Source organism: Dasypus novemcinctus, chromosome 1 (genome assembly GCF_030445035.2).
Source record: "Dasypus novemcinctus isolate mDasNov1 chromosome 1, mDasNov1.1.hap2, whole genome shotgun sequence".
Taxonomy (NCBI): Eukaryota; Metazoa; Chordata; class Mammalia; order Cingulata; family Dasypodidae; genus Dasypus; species Dasypus novemcinctus.
In genome coordinates this window covers 55,141,361-55,158,417 of record NC_080673.1, presented here as the reverse complement: position 1 = coordinate 55,158,417, position 17,057 = coordinate 55,141,361, and the positions used below count along the sequence as shown (strand labels likewise).

Here is a 17,057-nt window from a genome sequence, read left to right as displayed (position 1 = left end):
TTTCTGGGTTTGTTTGTTTGTTTTTTACTAACTGTGAACTATAGTTTAATTATAGTTTACACTCTGTCCCTCACAATTTTGAAAGTAATAACAAAATATATAATGGCCTGTATCCGTCATTGCAATGTCATATGGGACAATTACAATGTCCCAAAAATGCCCCCACGTTACACCTATTCTTCCCTCTCCCTCCCCTCAGAACCTCTGGTGGCCACTGCCTTTCTATCAATGATACAAATTCTTCTAGAATAATAATAAGGCTGTAATAAATAATAATAAATGTGCTTTAGTCCATTACTCATTCCCCAATCTTGAGATTGGGTGATGTCCACTTTGTTTCTAATTGAGAGGGGGCTTAGATCTCATGGGGCAGATGGAAGAAACTGTCTTGCTTGCAGTTGAAGGCATTCTTTGTTCTTTAGGATGGGCGTTGTCCATCATCATCTCCTTGTTAGTTGCCCAGGGTGAGTCCAATGAACAGAGTTGTTGCAACTCTGCAGAGATTCAGGGCTCAACTGGCACATGAAAGGACCAAATAGTTAAGCCTCTGTGACATATATTTGACAAATATAGTGCTAATTATAGGTTCAAATAAAAGGGGCAGAAGAGCCATGTGTAGGGAAACTATAAATGAGTCTAACTCTGTTATACTGGGGAGCATAAATTCCAAAGTAAGGCCCACTGAAAGGACGCCAAATTTCTGAGCTTGTCTACCCTGCTTATAGTGTCTGGATGTCTCTAGAGCCTTCAGGAGCTCCACTGTTTACTGCAGCAGTCAGTGTGATCCCACTGACATGTACACAGGTGTAACCTCTGGAATGAACTCCCTAATCACTTTGAAATCTCTTAGCCATAAAAACTCATTTGCACTTAATATTTCCTCCTTTTGGTCAAGGTCTTTTTCCAGATGCACTGGTAGTTGGCACTTGGTAATAATCTCTCAGTGCCAGGGAGGCTTATACCCAGGAGTCACGTCCCACACTGGGGAGAAGGTAATGAGTTTAAATGCTGAGTTTGACTTAGAGAGATGCCACATTTGAGCAGCAATGAGACTTTCAGGCTCATCGTACTAGGCTAAGTGGCAATTTCACACAAAAAAAGGTTCATAGGTATAATTGTCAATATCAAGGGCCTGGCATAATGGTCTGTCTTCCTTCACGAGGAAGCACTGCCCTTGTACTCAGGGGATTCTTGCAATCCTTTTAGAGAATGTAGCAGAACTCCCCACGATGGAAATTCAATATTTTTTCAGTTATTGCGTAGGTCTCCACCCACCAAGACAACACCCCATGAACACTTGAACATATTCACTTGCTTTACAGGCATGCCCTAGGTGAACCTTGCCCCATACATCACCCCATCCCTAACAACCTGTACCAGTGATCCTCTCCTGCCACAGTTGTGACCTTTCTGTAATGCAAAACCTCTCCAAAAATGAATAAAATTAATAAGGAAATGAAATAATAATAGTTTTTAAAATAACGAAATACAGAAAAAATTGAAATAATATAATAATTTTTAGACATTGTGCCTTTCATCACTGTAAGATCTGTTGTCTTATATGTACAGTGATATTTTCTTCCATATATTCCCCCAGTGTCTTATTTTTTTCATTTTTATCTTTAAAGAAGTTTTAGGTTACAGAAAAGTCACATAGAAAATATAGGGGATTCCTGTATACCCAATGCCCTCCCCTTTTTCCACTCTCCCCTATTTATAACATTTTACATGTGGATGGTAAATTTGTTACAATTGATGTACAAATATTGGAGCATTGATAATAACCACAGTCAATGGTTTACATTATGGTTTACATTTTGGACTGTATACTTTTATAGGTTTTGATGAATTTTAAAATGGCCTGTACCCATTATTGCAAGATCCTGCAGAACAATTCTAATGCCCTAAAAATTCCCTATGCTCCATCTATTCTATTTTTCTCTTCCCCCTCCCCTCAGAATCTATGATAACCACTAAGTTTCAATTTTTGAAGAAGAATATTCATAGTTACTTGCAATAAATATACTGTGTTATCTCAGTGGGTGGAGACCCATACAGTAAACAAGAAAATATTAAACTCCTATTCTGGTTAGTCTTGTTATGTTCTCAGTTGGAAGGACAAGAATCCCTTGAGAACACTGGCAGTGCCTAATAAAAGAAAACAGACAAATATTCAAAGCCCTCAATTTATTGACTTTCTGTGTTTAAGGGACCTGTTTGACTTTATGGAGTTACTTTTTCCTTGAAAACAATGACTTTACAGAAGAAACAAACTACCTTATGGAAATAATGTGCCTCTCTTACTGTCCTTCTATCTATCCAGTAACCCTCAAGGACAGTTGCTCTGCACTGGTATTTCAGCCTAAGACACAGCAGCTCCAGACTTGGTTACATGCCCTCTGCCATGTGCTGGCCTCCATGCTGCATCTAGCCATATTCATGTAGGTCCAGGGATGGACGTAGGCAGGTCCAAGCCAGCCATGAGCTTTCAGTCTAGGACCCATTTAGGAAATTAGACTCTGGTTATTTCTAGCCATTTGAAAAGAAAATTAAGAAAGTAGCCCAGGCAAATGTACAGTAGCAAAGCCCAGCCCTGGTCTCAAACTTCATTCTCCAAAATTACCTTCCCTTGCTTCTCTGCCTGCCCATTGCCTGGCCAATCAGGAGGAAAGCAATCTGATTGAATCAAATCATATTAATACATAAGTAACCAGCAAACCATTTCTTCCCCTCCAAAAAATCATGGCCACGAGAATTTGGATGTTGAAATAGGACATTGGTTAACCTAAATGAATCATCTCTAAGGGTTTTAATTTCAGGAACTGAGTAAAAATGAAAAAAAAAATTTCAGGCCATATCAAGGAAGATGATGGAATTTAGAGTCAAAATACAAGACAAAATAGGAGTCCCACCCAGAACTTTGCCCTGACTCTGGAGTTTCTTTAAGTATTTTGATTTCCTTAAATCACATGTTTTTCATCTGTGAAATGTAAATAATAAAAATATGAATATTTATGGTTGTTTGAGGAGAAAGTAGGTAAATTTGTTCTGAAAACTATAAGCTGTTTCTTTTTTTTTTTTTCTTTTTTTAAGATTTATTTATTTCTCTCCCCTTCTCCTGCCCCCAATTGTCTGTTCTCTCTGTCCATTTGCTGTGTTTTCTTTGTCCACTTCTGTTGTTGTCAGTGGCACGGGAATCTATTTCTTTTGTTGCGTCATCTCTCCGTGTGTGCGGCACCATTCCTGGGCAGGCTGCACTTTCTTTTGCACCAGGCGGCTCTCCTTACGGGGCACACTCCTTGTGCATGGGGTTCCCCGACGCAGGGGACACCCCTGCGTGGCAGGGCACTCCTTGCGTGCATCAGCACTGCGCATGGGCCAGCTCCACACGGGTCAAGGAGGCCCAGGGTTTGAACCGCAGACCTCCCATGTGGTAGACGGACACCCCAACCACTGGGCCAAGTCCGCTTCCCTATAAGCTGTTTCTAAAGAATCTAAGGTGTTATCATATTAGTATTTATTTGGGGTCATTGCCTGGCTGCTGTCCTCAAATGATACCACATGAGCAATCACCTCTGTCTGCAGCAGCAGATTCACCATGAAGCTAATGAAGTTTAAATTACAGGATCTTCCACTTTGATGAGCCACTTCCAAACCCCGGGAAGGAAACTGCTAATGTACACACATAGTCTTAAGTGTTTGTAATATTTGCAAAAGTATTATGCTTTAACCACCATCAGTCAAGATAATGTTTCTTTCCATTTTTACCTTTCCACCATAATATTTTTCCTCATGTCAAGGAGTGGCAGACAGATCCTGAGCCTCAACAGACTCCAGCACCTACAATCTGATTTATTGGACTTACCACACTCAGCTAAGATGGAGGTGAAGAAGGACAACCACCACACCATGGAGCCTAGAGTGATTACAACTGAAAATGGGAGGATTGCATCCAGCATCCAGGTGGAATCTGAGCCTCCTCTTGACATAAAGGTGCAATGGACACAACCAATCCAGTGTCCACATAGAAGAGGTGGCATTGGATTGGGAAAAGTGGACATAATGGACAAAGGGTATGGGGAAAGGCAGGAAGAGATGAGAGGTGGAGGCGTCTTCGGGACATGGAGCTGCCCTGGATGGTGCTTCAGAGGTAATCACCGGACATTGTAAATCCTCACAGGGCCTACATGATGGAATAGAGGAGAGTATGGGCCATGATGTGAACCAATGTATATGAGGTGCAGAGGTGCCCAAAGATGTACTTACCAAATCCAATGGATGTGTCATGATGATGGGAACGAGTGTTGTTGGGGGGGGGGGGAGAGGGGGGGTGGGGGGGTGGGGTTGAATGGGACCTCACATATATATTTTTAATGTAATATTATTACAAAGTCAATAAAAAATAAAAAATAAAAAAAATAAAAAAAATAAAAAAAATAAAAAAAGGAGTGGCAGAGCGGTGTCTTTGATATCCACATCAGAGGAAGTTCAGTTAGGTTTAGAAAGATATTCTTACATGGCTCAGAGTCAATTCTGTATGTCATTGCTAGTAGCCCCGAAAACTCGTCCTCGACCACCTCACCCAGGATCATGACACAAGGGTGCTTGGCCAGAAGTCACATCACAATGCGAATGTGTCCTAAGGCCAGACGCCCTTTAATCCATTGTTCAAACCAGGTGATCAGCCTATAGGATCAGGTTATGAAGTCAGACTCTCAAGAATCAGAGACTTTACCCAAAATCAAGTTTTCTTAGTAATTTCAAGGATACAAGCAATCAAGAGATGCAAATGAAGCAGGGGGATGTCTGGGGCATCCTGCATGGTTCCCCGTGACAGACACATGCTTTCTGGCCCAGTGATAGATGTGGTCTTCTGCTGAGGTTTGTGAGTCACCTCACACAGCAGGGAGCGTTTAGGTTACGAAACATCTCCATTTTATACCCAGATAGTTGTATAGCCAATGTGACCATCTCCAGGGATCATGCCTCATAAATCTGTAGCTTCTAGGTTTTTTGACAATAAGTAATCCTAAACCAGAGATACCCAACTAAAAACATTTCATAGATAAGGACTCTCCTATTAAAAAAAACAAAAAACTGGACCAGAACACTTTTGAAAAGAAAAGGAAGGGGGCTACTAATAATTATGCCAGATCAATAACTGTTGTTCTGGACTAACCCAGAAAGACAAGAATGTAATGACACCCTATCGATAGCACACAGCAGGGGTAGTATATGGGTAGTAGAAGAGAAACAAGTTTGAAATATATGGAATCAGAGGTTAGTCTTAATAGTTCTTTCAACTTCAGACATGTCAAATTATAACTAGAGGTTATGGCTCTCATTGAAGACTAGTCAAAACAAGAGCTTTTTTCCGTCTGGAACATATTCAATAATGCATGACATACAATTACAGATCCACTATACATTTTTTTTCTTTTTTGATGAGAATTATGCAAAATAGAATTCACCATATGCATGCTTTTATGATAGGGCAAAAAAATCTATAGTTGTATTAAACAAGTTCATTTGTGTGTGACATCACATGATTTATGCATTCCCAACTCTAATAAATTTTTTTAAAGCTTTGATCAATCACACTAAATGAAAGACTAAATGATATTTCTGTTCTTACTGTAGAAATTGATATTAAAAAATCATTGTCATGTGAAGAGGCAATCAACGGAGATGTGGCCCAGAAAAGTAAAAAAAGAATATTATAAAGTAACCCTATAAAGGGAATTACTAAACATATTACGTTTTTTTCTGGATTCTGTGATGTTTGTGGTATTTGTCAGCTTTTTAGCTGCCACATGGTGAAATGGGAAAAACAAAATCAGTTGGGAAGCCAGACAGACATGGTTTGAATCTTGGCCCTCCTATTTACTAATTGTGCACCATAGAATGAGCCCCTTTACATTGTGATACTTCAGTTTCTTCATCTGTAAAATGAAAATAATAAGAGTTGAAGAGTACCTTACATCATAGGCTATTGTGAGAACTAAACAAGTCAGTACATATAAAGTGCTTAGAACAGGGCCGGGTACATTTTACAGAGATGCAAAGATTAGAGGTAATTAAAGTTATGAGGATTTTGTGGATGCCGGATTGATTAGCAGTATTGGTCTTCTAATAATAACAGGCCCCAGGGAGCCCAGGAGCCTCTCCCCTCCTCCCAGCTTCCTCAATGAGGAATTCTAACCCACTTAGGCAATTCTGGGAATGCATGACTTCAACTCCCTGACTCTCAGCTCCCTCTCCTGTCACTTCTCACCCTCTCCAGTTCCCAAAATTGGACCCTCTAAAAAGCAGCCTGGTTTTGGTCTTTGGATCTTTGGATATCACAGTTATCTTATCCAACTCATTTTGAATAAAAGCACCTAATTAGCCTTAGGGCGACAGGATCTCTGCCTTTTATATTTTTTGTCTTTTATGGTTTTGCTTTCTTCTGTTTCTTTTTTTCCCTAGATTTGTAGTATATCATTTATTATACTCAGTATGAAAAAAAAAAAAGAGAGAGAGCTGTTAATTGGAATGCCTGGGATCTCCCCATGCCCAGAAATTAAATGATACACTTGGGTCCCAAGAAGAAATGGGTATTGATTCCACTTTAACTGTCTGAGATGTTTTCTGACTTACAACACGCCCTCTGTTCCCTTCACCAGGAGCCAGAAAACAGCATATTTTAGGTAATGCAGCCTGACTTAGCTAATGGAATGGCTTGAAGCCTTCATTTAAAAAGCAAGAGCACTAAACTAACACCCTGAAATGAGGTCATTTCAATGTTGTACTTGGAGGAAACTATGAAAAACTTACTGCTTTCACTGAACTTCAACCTCCCATGTCAGTTTAATCCAGTCATTGATTCTTACTCATTTACAAACCATTAAGGCCCTATGTGCTACTCCGAGAGGCTCTCCTCCCATACCAGGCCAGAAGCTGAATTTAACTACCCAGTGTCTGAATTGGAAGTTTGGCTGCTAAAAAGGACTCAAGCCCCAAAACTAGAAAGGAAGTCTGGCAGATAAGAAACAAAGAAGAAGGGAATGAAAGAAGGATCTAGGTCTCTGCCAGCATGCATCTATCTGCCTGAAAAGAATACTGCCAGCTTTGAGACATCTTTAGGTCTCTTGTCCAGGCAAAGTATCCATTTTTTTTGAAGAGACAGACCCTGATGGAACAACAGTTTCTTCAGAGGAAAAATCACCAATATTGTCCCAATTCTGAGACATCATCATATCAAACTATCATCTATAACTCCAAATGAGAATGATCTGTTATTTTACCACCCAACTCAGTCTGATACCTTTAACAGGCAGGGCCTCTACCATACCACATGCAAATAGGCCACCCATGTTGTATTTGTCAGAGTTCCCTAGGTAGACAACTGACAGGAGATATCTGTGAATAGTATGAAGTTTTATAAAATTGTCTCTCAACCATGAGGATGCATAAGTCCAAAATTCCTAGGGCAGACTGCAAGCCAGGGACTCCAACTGAAGGTCCTCGTTGAGTTCCTCAGGAGAGGTTGGCTGTCTCTTCTTCAGTAGACATGAGGATTCTTTCTGAATGTCAAAATCACTTCTTTTTTTTTTTCAAGGTTTATTTTCATTTCTCTCCCATTCTTCCGCCCCACCCACCCCCAGTTGTCTCCTCGCTGTATCCATTCACTCCATGTTCTTCTATGACCTTATCAGCGGCACCAGGAATCTGTGTTACTTTTTGTTGCGTCATCTTGTTGTGTCAGCTCTCTGTGTGTGCGGCGCCATTCTTGTACAGGCTGCACTTTCTTTTGTGCTAGGCAGCTCTCCTTTTGGGGCATACTCCTTGTGCATGGGGCTCCCCTATATGGGGGACACCCCTGCATGGCAGGGCCCTTCCTGCGCACATCAGCACTGAGCATGGGCCAGCTCCACACGGATCAAGGAGGCCCGGGATTTGAACTGCGGACCTCCCATGTGGTAGGCGGACGCCCTATCCATTGGGCCAAGTCAGCTTCCCAAAAATGACTTCTTTTAAGGCTTTCAACTGATTGGATGAGAAGTGTCACTCATTGCTAATGGCCATCTCCTCAATTGATTGTAGATGTAATCAGCCATATATGCAATCAACTCACTGATGATTAAAGTCCATGTAATGCCCTTGTATTACAATTAGCCCAGTGCTTGCTTGACCAAACAACTCGACACCATTACCTGGCTGAGTTGACACATTAGCCTAAACATCACACATATCACTAGTCCTTCATGACCTCTCAGCTGAACTGGGCTCCTCACCTCCTTTTCAACAAGTCTTGTCTTCCTGATTGTTGACATTTGACCTCAACTCACACCTTGATCTTGGCCCTCAACACCCCACCAGCACTAATATATTGAAGGAAGAGTACCCAAAATCCTGGTGCAAACATAGTATTAGAGTCAGTTTTGTAAAATATATATATACCTATATTATAAATGTGTATTGTATTAATCAGCCAAAGGGGTACTGATGTGAAATACCAGATATCGGTTGGTTTTTATAAAGGGTATTTATTTGGGGTAGAAGCTTACAGTTACCAGGCCATAAAGCATAAGTTACTTTCCTCACCAAAGGCTGTTGCCACCTGTTGGAGCAAGATAGCTGCTGCCGTCTGCCAGGGTTCAGGCTTCCTGGGTTCCTCTCTTCCTGAGACTCATTTCTCTCCAGGCTCAGCTCCTCCTTTTTCTCCACAAGGCCAGCTGTAGACTATGAGGCTCTCTAGGCTTTGTCTCTCTCCACAAGGTCGGCTGTAGACAATCAGGTGATCAGCTCTGTCTCTCCCTGGGCTTCTGCTGTGTAAGGAGCCAACTCTATTCTTCTGTGTTCTTCTGTGTGTTCACTTCCTGGGTTCCAGCATCAAAAAAACTCTGTCCTTTGCTATGTCTTTTATCTGTGAGTCCCCACCGACCAAGGGGTGGGGACTCAACACCCTACTGATGTGGCCCAATCAAAGCCCTAATCATAACTTAATCATGCCCAGGTACAGACCACTTTACAAACATAATCCAATATCTATTTTTGGAATTCATGAACTATATTAAACTGCTACGTGTATCTTTGTACAGAACCAGATATATAAGAATACAAGCTATATAGTAACTGAATCATATTGTTTGGTAATTTATGCGTGCCTGTGTTCTATATTTTCTTTCTCTCTTTTTAAATTTTTTTCCAAGTTGACTTCAGGTCAGAACCTCCGGGACATTACCTGTACCACCAAGGAGTGAACAAGCTTGGACTCTGTTCCCATCCAGACTGACCCAGGACCTCAGGCATTACAGCTCAAAAACACCTCACAAAGCAGGCCTTTCGATTCCAGCTACAACCCCAAGAATAACCCCAGGTCTCCCTAAAATCCTGAAATTTAGTCTAAAGTCCCCAAAAAAGTCATAGACAGAAGACCATTTATCAAGGATCCCAAGAGGGTCCTGCTAACTGCTAAAGAAAACAACTGGTGAACCTCGTTAATGAACGTAAAGGGGTAGATCTATTGCTAGTAAGGACAGTGTCAGGCTGGCTTTAGAATCAAACGGATTCATCTCTTGGCCCTGCCAGTCACCAGCTGAGTGATCTGGGTTAATAAACTCTCTTAGCCCCCATTTCCTTACCTGTAAAATGGGAGAATCCCAGTTACCTCAGCAGGTTGTTGTGAAGATTGAGACAAGGTTTGCAAAGTATTTAGCATGGTACTGGCTCTGTGGGCACTCGATCGGCACTGTAGATCAATCTTAAAGGCTACTGATAAGACCTGGGCTTGAGCTATTTCTATGGTAAAGCATAATCCAAGCAATTAGTGTCCCCCTTCTCAAGGGGCAGCTTTCCTTCATAGGCACAAAGGGGAGGCATTCTGTTACCTCCATCCCTAGTTCTCTACTGGGAAGGGCCCCTGCTCTAGGGGAGGTCACCCCTCACTTTGTGGCTGGTCTACCCAGGACTCCTAGACACAGAGAGTTCCAATAGGATGTGCTGCTTCTTGAAGGGAGCCAGCAGGGAGGGAGGTGGGCAGGCACCACTTCCCTTCACTGGACTGCCTCTTTGTTCTCCTTCGAGGGGCTACATAGGGGTTTGTGTCAGATTTTCCTGAGAGGTTCTGTCTCTGCTCTGCTACACTCAGGTCTGCCCTTCTCTCAAAATTATACTTTTCCTTTAACCTCTGCAACAGAGTCAGTACTGTGTGTTCACTGAGTCTTGTTTCATTTTCCTCACACAGAAGACTCCATTCTCAGCCTCCCTTGAAGTTAATATGAGGCCATTTGAGTGGGTTCTGGACAATGGGACATGATTGGAAGGGACGATCTCCACTTCCAAAACCATGCATACACTCCATGTATGAGTATCTGCTCCCTCTCGTCTCTTGCTCAACATCCTTGGAGACCCCATGTTCCAGATGGCACTGCCATCTACACAGAGACGGCTGCCCAGCCTCCATCAGATGGTGTTTGTGTTTTGAGCAAAGAATATACTCATCGTTTTAAGCTATCAGGAGTCCAGAGTTTCTTTGTTATTCCCGGTGTAGCTTTAGCTCCATACAAAAAAGATTCCTCATCTACCCTTCAAGAAACCCCACCTTCATGTGTTAGTCTTACTCTAAAATCTCTCCCCCTCCTTCCACCTGTATATTTTACCAAATCTGAATTATTCCTAATTAATAATGCCCCCAAGAAAAATGTGAGACTTCATCAGAATAGTCAGCCAGTGAGTACTTTGGCACTCCAAGCTCCACAGGAGGGTACTGCAAATTAGGGCATAACATTGGCCTTCATTATCCAAACTCCTTCAGTGTTTCCTCATTGGTGTGGATTGCGGTCACACTTGAATCTCTCAACTGTACAGCAGGTAACAGTAATTTACACACACACACACACATTCCTAAAGAATAATATTCTTAGACCGGGAGTCACAAATGCAAATGTCCAGAGTGGTCCTGTAAGTAATGCCAGTCAGTTGAAGTAGGCTGTGTACAAAACTATGTCAGACTGGATAAGGCCTGCTATGTGTAAAGGAAGCAGCTTTTACCCAGTCTCCCCAACTGTTACCATGCAGATTGTGGGCCAGTGTTGTTGCCAGATCTTTCAATTGCTCCAAAGAAGATAAAATTCTATATAGCATCTCCCTATTTTACAAGTTGGCAACTAATTCAACTTAAAAAACAGACAAACACTTTGCAAGCCAAAACAAAACTGAGCTGCATGCTATATCTGGCCATGAGATACCAGGCTACCATTTTGCATCCTCTCCTCCAAACCTATAAGATTTATTTAACTCCTACCCTATAATCTGCAAGGCTGCTTCCCTCACAGTGCAATTAATACTGTCCTTAATTATGCAGAACATTAGCTTTCCTTATTCACAATCCCCCCCTAACCCCAAACAAATTGTGCCCCTATAGCCTGCTGGAAATAAAAATCCAACCCATTGGTAAGTCTTAAATTTCTTGACCATGGCTCCCTTCCCTACAGGTTGACCAGCTTCAAGCTTTTAAATTACCATATGCAAGAATCCATTGAATTCTTAGGCAGAGCCCACCTTTGCTCCCAGTCTCTCTGGGAAAAGAGAGAAGAAAACCATCCCTGACGAGGGCCTCACTCTCACCCACCTCACTTTGTCCAAATATTCCTGTGATCAGCAACCTGCAAGTGTGAAAGAAACAGCGATCAGGACTTAGAACTATTTTTTTGTGCCTGTTCCACGCTTTTTCTGAGAACAAGGCTAGCTAGCTTTTAGAAGAATCAAATAGCATTTGAAAATCACCCTACTCTATGTGGCAAAAGCTTTAAGAATATCAAATATTTCTTACCAAAGAAGAGCATTTGCAAGCAAATGGGTCAGAAGATTTCTCCACGATTATCTCTTCAAGAAAAGAGCAGTTTGAAACCAGAGAAAATGGGTATTGCCACAGAAAAGAAAACCAGCTTTAGGAGTACAAGAAAGCTAGCCCCTGAGATATCTTGGAAATTGAGATGGAATAACTTTCTCTTACCACACATGTGAGCTCCAAACACAAGAGAGGCTGCATGTCAAGCAGAAGGCGCTTTTCAAAGCACAAATATTGGAAAAATAGACCAAGACATTGACACATTCTAAACACAGCTGTGTTTGTCCACACCTACGCCCTGCCAGGCAGTGTTTAACCTGGCAACCCAGGGGTGAAAGGCTTTCGCATCCAATTATTAAATCTCTGAAGCTCCTCATCTCCCAACATTATCATTGTTAATGTCACATGTAGTAAATTGGCCTCTTATTAAAACTTGCAGTCAACAGAGAAGTTTTAAGAATCTTTAAGAATCGTAGTTGGGAAACGGACTTGGCCCAGTGGTTAGGGTATCCACCTACCACATGGGAGGTCCGCGGTTCAAACCCTGGGCCTCCTTGACCCGTGTGGAGCTGGCCCATGCGCAGTGCTGATGCGCGCAAGGAGTGCCGCCCCACGCAGGGGTGTCCCCCGCGTAGGGGAGCCCCACACAAAGGAGTGCACCCCGTAAGGATGTCCCCCGCGTAGGGGAGCCCCATGCACAAGGAGTGCACCCCATAAGGAGAGCCGCCCAGCGCGAAGGAGGGAGCAGCCTGCCCAGGAATGGCACCGCCCACACTTCCCGTGCTGCTGACGACAACAGAAGCGGACAAAGAAACAAGACGCAGCAAATAGACACAGGGAACAGACGGGGTGGGTGGGAATTAAACAAATAAATCTTTAAAAAAAAAAAAAAAAAAAAGAATCGTAGTAAATGAGAGTAAATGTTTTCAGAGGGCTGCAATTTGTATTCATTCCAGGAGGGAAAATGTCAGCCCACCTGTTCCCCCTACACACAGGCTGCTCTCACCCTGCTCCAGCCCCCAATGGAATGCATGCGGGTTACAATTGTCTTCAGAAGAATGACCTTATTAGGATTTGGGGGAAAAAAAGCAGAAAGGAAAACAGGATATAAGATTTGCCAAGAGGTTGGGCTCTGCACGTTACAGAGTTCAGCAGGCTATTTTGAGATTTCTGGGTCACCTGAGAGTGAAGAGACCACAGAGGTTGTCAGAGAAGCATAAAGCCCCGGGTTGTCGTCGGGATAATGAGCTGGTGCCCTGGCTGTACTGGTTATCTCTGGCCCGCATCACCAGGCCGAGGCAGAGTACAAGATCGCGCTTACAGTGCAGTGTCAGCGCGTCCCTAGTTAGGGCCTGCGGGTACAACCGACTGAGCATCAGCATCCGTAGATAACAACAAAAGCCATTATCTTGCTCTCGGCTGGGCTGCCAAGTGCAGGGACCAGGATTGCCTGGTGTTTGCAGTTTCCATAGCAGCGCTGTTTTGTTCTAGCTGGCAAAGTACACACAGAAGACCGGATAAACATTGCAGGAAATGACACGAACAACCCAAGCCTGAGCCCCGGATCTCCTGGCATGCTTTGCCCTTTGTGGAGGTGAGGAAGATTGCTGGAAACAAGCCGCTCCTTAAAGCACAGCGCCTGGTGGGGTTCGCCCTCCGTCTGCGGCGAGCGCTCTTGGCCTCCCTGCGCCGTGTGCCAGGCACTGGGAAAGAGGACCGCGGGCGCAGCTCGTGCTTAAAATGTTGAGAGAACCCCAGCGCAGGCAGAACGAAGGACGGGAGACGAGATGCGCTGTTCCCTTACGCCCAGAATTCTTTGAAGCCCTTGCTCCTCTCCCACTTCAGTGTCACACAGACAAGGAGGGAGGACCGCAGAGGGGTCCTGGGTCACTGATTCAGAGCATCGGGCTCTACGCCAGTGTCTTGTGGCTTCGGGGAAGCCAACACCTCCACACAGTGCCACGGAGACCTCTGAGAGGTCGGGGTGGGAGGGGCGGGTAAATTGTTCAGATTCGTTATTCCCTGAATATACAGCTGTTATTTACAACTAATCAAGAGGAAAGACAGGCTGGCCCCCAGCCTTATATGTTACTCATGTAGAATAGGTCTAATTCTCTTTAATTTCATTTTTCACCTGTTGGATAGAGACTGAACTAGTTACCTCAGAAAAGGGGGCAGAGTTATCTCTGGCACTAAGGAAGGAGAGCAGTTTCTTGGTATTACAATATCAAAGCTCCGCAGCAGTCTTTTTAGTGTGAGTTAAATGAGCATAATCCTCTAATTTAAGATCCTTAAAGTATTTGGATGACTTTCCCTCACTGTCATCTCAACCTGATAATTGGGAAAAATCAGAGGTACCACTAAATTTTATATTTGCAAAAGGTCATAAATGTCAGATTTAGAGTGAGAGGTTACAAGCTCAGAATCCCAGTCATAAACTCAGCCCACTAGTCTGGGCCACACCCTTTGTACCTTACATGTTCACAGAGGGTTTAATGCAAACAAATTGGCTACCTCCATCCTCCCTGTTCTAGGATGTGGTGACAACATTGTTACTTCTGTTGAGGATGCATCAAGCTAAAAACTGGCTTCTGTAACCTAAGGTCCTTCTCTGTCTGAATATCCGTCCAGGTGTGTCCTTAGGTTAATGACCTGAAATGGTTTTCATTTAGGTGATCCAGAAAATATACTCTTGGCTAGTTCTAAAATACAGAAATTAAAGGGGATAGAAGAGACACAAGGTGGAAGGAGTTGGTAGAAATCCAGATATAAGCTTGAACAACAAACAAAAAATGTGCTAAGAATCGGTTTCCCCAAGAATCAAAAATCTTTTCCATTTGTCCTTGTTTCTCCAGCACCATAGCTCAGTGCCACATGCACAGTAGGTTGTTTTAGTTGCCTAGGCTGCCTAAGCAAATACCATGACATGGGTTGACATAAACGATGGGAATTTATTACTTGACAGATTTGAGGCTAAAAGAAAGTGGAAATCAAAGCACTTCCAAGGCAATGTTTCTCCCTCAAAGACTGTGGTGTCTTGGGGCTGGCTTCCCATGATCATTGGTTCTTCTGTCACGTGGCAAGGTACATGGCAGCATCTCCTGGTCTTTCCGTCCTCTTCTGGGTTTCATTGATTCCAGCTTCTTGTTTCCTAAGGCTTTTTCTCTCTGTCCCCACTTATAAAGGACTCCAGTGATAGGATTCAGACCCATCCAGAGTATTGGGGGCCACACCTTGTCAACTGAAGCACCCACAGCACAAGGTCCCACTTACAACGGTTTTGTACTCACCGGAATGGATTACATTTAAGAACATGGTTTTCTGAGATACATACAGCTTCAAACCACCCTCTAGACCATAAAAAGACATGCTATTTCTAAATGCAAAATACATTCATTCTATCACAATATCCCAAAAGCCTTAAGTCATTTCAGAAGCAACGTTTAGTACAAAGTCTCATTAAAGTCGATTTTAGGTGTGGTCTGTCCTGGGGCACAATCCCTTATGTCTGTGGACCTGTGAAACCTAGAAATCAAGTTATCAACTTCCAGTATAAAATGGAGGACAGGCATAGGATAAACATCCCTATTCCCAGAGGGAGAAACTAGAAAGAAAACAGGGGTCATGGGTCCCAAACAATTTCAAAAACTTGCAGGGCATACTCCATTAGATTTCAAGGTCTGAAAGTCATCTTTGGAATGATGTTTTGTCCTCTGAGTCTGATGAAGCTGCATCCCCACCCCTTCCAAGGGCTTGCCCAGTGGCCATGCATGCCTCAAACACTGGAATGAAGGTTCCACACTCCCCATACATCAGGGTGGTGACCAAACTCTCTGCAAATACTAAGGCACAGACTCCCACCCTCTCTGAGACTAGGATGGCACACTTTTCTGAACAACAGGGTGGAAGGCCCACCCTCTCTAAGCACTGGAACACACTCACCCTTTCCACATACACGGGTAGACTGCTCTCTTGGACCAAGATGGTTTCAGTCCAGACCTCAGCTTCCATGGTACTGCCCTTGAAGTGACTTTTCCTTCAATTTGTCCCTTCTTTATCTTTTTAGTACAGGCTGTCAGTGGTTCCATTCATACACATTATGCAAAAAAAAAAAACTTGTTATTTTTGCATATAGTTCACAGGGATCCAACCTGCTAGACAAAAGAAATTTTCACACATCTATCCTGCATAACTGCATCTCTAATCCTGATTGCACTGAAATGGCTGACTCAATCCATGTTCAGTTAAACCCTCACATGGAGCACTAGCCTCTGAGGACTCACTTTCTGGAAACTCAGAATTTTCTAAACCATCAATTTCTGGTTTCTTTGTGCCCCGGAGTTTTGTTCTTAACTTAATGCCTTTCCTCTCACATTTTAACATAAACAGCAAGGAGAAATCAGGCTTAAGAAGAAACATTTAGCTTGGAAATCTCCTCAGCTAAATATCCAAGATCATCAAACTCAAGTTCTGCCTTCCATCTGACCTCAGAACTCAATTTTGTCAAGTTCTCTGCCACTTTAAAACAAGTATCACCTTTCCTCCAGTTGCCAGTAACACTTTCATCATTTCTGTCTAAGGCCTCATCAGAAGAACCTTTAGCATCCATATTTCTAACAACAGTCTCTTCAAAGCAAGCTGGGTCTTTTCTATCAAGCACGTCACAGTTCTTCCAGCCTCTACCATTTTTCAATTCCAAAGCCATTTCCACATTTTTGGTATTTCCAGTAACAGCACCCCACTCCAGGTACCAAAATCTGTTTTCGTTTCCTAGGCTGTCCAAGCAAATATCATGGATGGGTTTGTTTAAACAATGGGAATTAATTAGCTTCCGGTTTTGAGTCTGAAAGAAATCCAAGGCATCATCAAGGCAATTCTTTCTCCCTAAAGACTGGCATTCTGAGGCTGGCTCCTCTGTCACATGGTAAAGGCACATGGGGCTGTCTTCTCAGTCTTCTGGGTTTCATTGATTTCAGCTTCTTACTTCCTGTGGCTTTCTTTCTCTGTGCAAATTTCACCGGGTTTAGAAAGGACTCCAGTAATAGGATTCAGACCCATCCTGACTGAGGTGGGCCACACCTTCTTAACTTAAGTAACCTCAACCAAAGGTCCTGCGTACATGGGGTTCACACCCACAAGAATGAATTATATTTAAGAACATGTTTTTCTGAGGTACAGACAGCTTCGAACCATCACAGAGGTGCTCATAATTATTTGTTGAATT

At 43.0% G+C, this 17,057-nt stretch overlaps 1 long non-coding RNA gene across 1 annotated transcript in view; it reads right to left on the bottom strand.

The window, feature by feature from the left end:
* Positions 1 to 12,015, bottom strand: part of LOC139439324 (uncharacterized) — an 89,133-nt gene extending 77,118 nt beyond the window's left edge. Inside the window, exons 1-2 of the long non-coding RNA XR_011649282.1 lie at positions 11,999 to 12,015; positions 11,545 to 11,648 (exon numbers count right to left, since the gene is read on the bottom strand). This is a non-coding gene — a long non-coding RNA (uncharacterized lncRNA). The remainder of the gene's footprint in view (positions 1 to 11,544; positions 11,649 to 11,998) is intronic.
* Between the last annotated feature and the right edge of the window lie 5,042 nt (positions 12,016 to 17,057).